Below are 6,142 nucleotides of genomic sequence, written 5' to 3' on the forward strand. Positions count from 1 at the left end.
TATTCAATTGTGATGAGAACTAAACCAATAACAGAGGTCTGTAGGGAAATCTTCATATGCTGTGGATCTTTGATTGAACTGGACCACCAAAAACATCACACAGCAGTAAAATCTCCTCTCTAGCCATTTCACTCCCTCATTTTAAACAGAAAATTACAGCTGAACCCATTAGGACAAACCCTCTTGAGCTGAAATTGTGAATACTATCTTTTAGTCCAGAAGATTTTATAAATCCTCAGAGAGATCCTGGGAGATAACGAAATACTATTTTCCTAATTTTACAGGTAGAGAAATGTAGGCATATGTATTAAGGCCTTCATTTACCAAGTTACTTAAGCACATGCCTAATTTTAAGCACGTAAGCAGACCCGCCATTGATTACCTCAATGGGACTACTCATATGCTTAAAGTTAACATGGGCTTAAGTGCTTTGCACACTAAAAAAATTGCCCAAGTCCACTCATGCTGGTAATGGAATCAGGGTTAAAACTCATGAATCCTGAGGCTTGGCCCATGTCCACACTGGGAGCATTTTACTGGTATAGGAATACCAATACACTGTACCAGTGAAGCACTCCTGGTGTGGATGAAACTATACTGACAAAACTGTGCTCTGTACCAGGATAGTAAAACTACCCCCAACAAGCAAAACAAGTAAGTATACAAGTAAGGGAACAGCTTTGCAAATATAGCTGCATCTACATTAGGGACTTCTGTTAGCTATCTATGTCAGTCAGAGAGCGCACCTCATCACATCCCGACTGACAAAACCACAGCTGCAGAAGCTCCTAGTGTAGACGTGGCCTCAGTATGGTGCTCATATATCCAGACCACACTGTCTCTCAGATATACCTTGTCATGTATGAATTAAAAATGTATTAATGAAAGCTATTGAGTCAAAAGGTTAACTATATGATTTATGCTGCGTGATTGTATCTGCCTAGAGAAAAATATTGGCTGAATTTCTATTTACTCAAGAAGACATGTTTCCTTTTAACTCAGAAATATTTGTTTTACCCTGGGAAGTGGTTAAAAATTCATGGTATCTTTACAACATTTAGGTTAACTCAGGCTAAATGATTTGCAACATTATTGTTTTGACTCCAGAATAAAAGTGTACATGAATGCAATTAAATTGCACAGGAAACAGTATGAGTGACTAGCAATAAGGAAGGTTGCGGTCACTGCTGTGGATATTGTGCAAATAAATTCTGCCATAAGATAAACAGATTCAATCTGATAAATGTGTTTCAGCAATTTGGCAGAAAATGGCACAAAAGTTGTGTCAAAGTTTTTCACATTTTGGGGGGGGATGGGGTGGGTTTTTTTTACTGTTTGTAAAGTAATTTGTTAGTTTGTGCATAAATGATACACCTGTCTTGGGTTGTAGTCTGCCATATTTCCTTAGATTAATTGAGACTGATCCTGTGCAATTTGCTTAAATACATGTTTAACTGACATCACTGGGAATTGTGCTGAAGTAAAGCTGGTAAGATCAGGCTCTTGGCTCAGCACAGGAGTTCTTTCAACAAGGAGCCAGCATCAGGGTTAAACTGACTAGAGTTGCAGTTAGGCTGCTGCTGGCCAGATTCAAATCATTGCAGGATGAACGTTTCTATGCACAAGAGTTTGGGGTCTGGTTCACTCTGGGCCCAAACTTGAAGCCTGTCTACTTGAGTACCTTCAGAAGTCCTGGACAGTTCTGTTCAGAGAGAGCTTTTCTTATTTTCATTGTTGTTGTTATAAGAGGGGGGGGAAAGAGAGAAGAGAGGTGAAGAGGGACAAGAAAGGAAAGGAGACTGAGACAGTAGTGTTGACTGACAGATTTTTTGATGAACCTACAATGTTAAGGAGATATGTTTTAAGCTACATCTCTGAGCTGCAGTTTTTGCCATCGGTATTGTTAGGCATTGTTCATTGGAACAGAGGACCTTCTTCAGAATTCTAGCTATTGGATCTGCCACTGAAGAGGTGGCAGGGTTTAACAATTAAGGGGAAAAATCTATTCTTATCCTGCTTGAAACCTCTCAAGTAAACCTGTCTGGAAATATATTGATCTGTGGTATTCAGTTTAAATATTAAGCCACAAAAAAGCTTTAACAGAATACAGTTAAAGGTCTGATTTAAATCAGCAAAAAAGACTAAAAACCTGGACAGAGACACTGTTCTAAAACAAGCAAACAAAAACTTCAGCATAATAAAGTGAGTTAAGAATAGAGAGGAGCACAGAATTTTTATACTTTATTCTCAATTTCCTTGTGTTAGTGTTTTACCCAACTGATTACAATCAGACTTCAAAATGATTACTTGTTAGCTGGGTATAGCTAGTGGTGATAAGTTAAATCATGATTATATACTTGTAACGGGTTGGATCACAGAACCTCCCTGGGAGCTGCCACCCGATGTGCAAAAACTACCCCTGCTCCTGTTTTCCCTGCCAGCTCAGGACTCCAGCACCCTGTCTTGCTGAACAGACACTCCCATCTGCTCCAGCACAGACCCAGGGTCTGAATTATTTGCCCCAAAGCTGCAGGTTTACCTGAAAACAGCTCACAGAAGTGTGCTTGTCTTTAGCACTCAGATGCCCAACTCCCAATGGGGTCTAAACCCAAATAAATCCGTTTTACCCTGGATAAAACGTATGCAGGGTAAACTCATGAATTGGTCGCCCTCTATAACACTGATAGAGAGATGTGAACAGTTGTTTGCTCCCACAGGCATTAATACATATTTTGAGTTAATTAATAGGTAAAAAGTGATTTTATTAAATACAGAAAGTAGGATTCAAGTGATTTGAAGTCGTAACAGAACAAAGTAAGTCATCAAGCAAAATAAAATAAAACATGCAAATCTATGTCTAATCAAAGTGAATACAGATAATCTCACACTCAGAGAAGTATCAGTAAGTTTTTTCTCAGACTGGACACCTTCCAGGCTTGGGCACAATTCTTTCCCCTGGTACAGCTCTTGTCCCAGCATAGGTGGTAGCTAGGGGATTCTTCATAATGGCTTCTCCCTTTGTTCTGTTCCACCCCTTTATATATCTTTTGCATAAGGTGGGAATTCTTTGTCTCTCTTTGAGTTTCCAGCCCCCCTCACTGGAAAAGCACCAGGTTGAAGATGGATTCCAGTTCATGTGACATGATCACATGTCAATGTAAGACCCCTAAGCCTTCATTCCTCCCAGCCTGACTCACAGGAAGGCTTGCTTGCAAACAGAGCTCCAGTCAATTGTCCTGGCTGATGGGATCCATTAAGATTCCAAGCTACCATTAATGGCCCACACTTTGCATAATTAGAATAGGCCCTCAGAGTTATATTTTATATTTCTAGTCCCAGAAACAAGAGTGATACATTTATACAAATAGGACAATCACACTCAGTACATTATGAGCTTTGTAATGATACCTTAGAAGAGACCTTCTGCATGAAACATATTCCAGTTACATTATATTAACTTATTATCATATTTTTATAAAACCATATAGACTGCGCAATGTCACAATACTAATAGTGTAAATTCATACAAGGACATTTAATACATTATATATTATTTATTCTGTTGCCCTAAGAGTCACATCAGACTCACCATACTCTGCTGTATCAGGGCATACAAGACAAAAATGTTAGGATAGGTAGAAAAAATTACTAATCATGTTCAGTGCTTGAGTATCCTTGTTTTTTATACAGTAATACTCTGCAGTTTCCCATTGCTTTTATGGCCTGATCTAAAGCCCATAGAGCATCTTTCCATGGACTTCAATGGGCTTTGCATCAGGGCCTTAATCTGAAAAAAACAAAGCCCAGAACAAACAGTAAATTAATTAAGTCTCACGGCACTCTTGAGGGATAAATCAGCACTACTTTAGTGTAATTAGTGATTGCTAAATTGAGGTGGATAGAGGTTAAATTGTCCAAGGTCACCCAATAATCCAGTGGAGCACCTTAGTAACACAACCCAGCAGTTCCCTACTCCAGCTAATATCTGACATTGCTTCAAATTACCCCAGAGTAGCAGGCCACGTTCTAGCCAGATTTCATTTTTGAAATGGAGGCTTTGGAATTACAAAAGCTTAAAACAGCATGTGACATTCTCCAAGGTACAATATGGACTAATGGACAGCTGTGTCACCTCAACTCTCCAGTCTGGGTGCTCTTTACTCTGCTTCACTATAAGAACAACTGCTCCTGATCCGTTCACACATAGCCTTTAGCATGCAGAATCACTCTTAGCTGTATGAGTCTTTCTAGCCAGCCACTCCTGAATTATATTTCAAAAAGACACCCAATCTCAGTCTTGTCCCCAGAAATGTATGTCTTGTACTGCCTAGGTCTTTCATTCTGGACAGTACAAGCACACAGAAAGTCCATCATTTCATTAATAGAAAATGATATGCATAAACCCTGTTATCTAAAATGGGAGGTTACCAGTTACTTTCATCCAAACATAAACTATAAAACAAGTTTATTAACTAGAGAAAGATCGATTTTAATTGATTACAAGTAATGAGGCATAAAAGTGAGAATTGGTTACAAAGAAATAAAAAGTAAAATGCAAACTGATACCTCACTTAACAAGCTAAGTGAACTTAAAGTAAATGGATTTCTCTTACAATATATTCACAGCAGTCTGGGTGGATTCCTTGAGCCAGGAACACTCCTGCAGTTCACTGATGTTCCTTTTGTCTTCCAAATATTGTTAACACTGAATGGAGATGAGGGAAGAGAGGTGACTTGTGTCCTTTGTTCCTCACTTTTATATCTTGTCCTCCTCTATGAGGAATCATCTCCAGTGGCATCTCAAGTGACAGCAAGTCTGTCCTTGAAGATGTAAATTTCTTGCTCACATCCTTCTTCCTGCCAAGGAATAGCAGCTTATCCAGGTGACACCTGGCTGAGGTGTTAACTAGACTTTTGTCTTTAAGGAACTGGCTTGGGCTGTTTCCAGATTTTGAATATGCCTCATGGCTTGTTTACACTGGCAAATTTCTGCAGTGAACCAGCTTTTTGCACTCAAACTGCAGACGTACACATGGCCACGCCACTTTGTGCACAGAAACGCCTCAGTTGTGGCGCTGCAAAAAACCCACCTCAACGAGAGTCATAAGGCTATTTGTGCAGAGGCTCCAGCACTCTATTGTCAGTGTAGGCACTTGATTGCTTTCTGCGCTGTAATTGGCCTCCAGAGCTGTCCCATGATTCCTCAATTGACCGCTCTGCTCACTGTTTTGAACTCGGCTGCCCTGAGACATGTGCCCCCACCCCCTTTCAAAGCACCATTTCTGACAGCCATTGCATGCTTTGCTGATCTGCTCTGGGGCACAAAGCAAACCACTAATGTGGAATGCTCATGCTGTTGAATACAGAGGCAGGTAGGGGTGTGTGTGTGTGTGTGTGTGTGTGTGTGTGTGAGAGAGAGAGAGAGAGAGAGAGAGAGAGAGAGAGAGAGATGTTGCTATGCAGAGAGCCCAGGGAGGGAGGGAGGCGAGGGTTGATGTTGGCATTTCTCTCTCCCCCAGGACTAATTGCTTCCTGCACTGTCTGATCTTACAAGACAGTATGCTGACACTTTCTGTCCCCCAAAACATACTGTGTCTCTCTCCCACTCCATACACACACATACTCTCTTCCCCAAATTGAAAAGTGGCTGACAATGTAGTAGGATGCCCATGGAACAATGGGATTGGGAAACCTGCATCATGTGATGCTGTGCCTGCCCCATGAGGCATTGCAAACCCTTCCCAAAGCATCCTGTGGCCTGCTGCGCAGTGGGATAGCTACCATAATGCACTGCTGTCTTTGCCATTGCAAGAGCTGCTAATGTGGATGCGCTAAAGTGTCACAAGTAGCACAGTGTGGACATACAACAGCAGTTTATTTCCATCATTTTAATAAAAGTGGTGTAACTAGTGGTGCAGAAACTTGTTAGTGTAGATATACCCAGTGTAATATCATACAGTAGAATCTAATAACTTTACATATAATTTTGCCACACATGTTTTACCAGAACAATAATGATCAGTGAATTATGAGTTTTCAGATGCATTTTCTCACAAGACATGCTTTGTATAAAATATATCATAGTCTTGTAAAAGTGGTGATCATAGAGGTACAGCTGTCAAACTGCATCCCAGACTGAAAA

Source organism: Gopherus evgoodei, chromosome 2 (genome assembly GCF_007399415.2).
Source record: "Gopherus evgoodei ecotype Sinaloan lineage chromosome 2, rGopEvg1_v1.p, whole genome shotgun sequence".
In the NCBI taxonomy this organism is placed as follows: domain Eukaryota; kingdom Metazoa; phylum Chordata; order Testudines; family Testudinidae; genus Gopherus; species Gopherus evgoodei.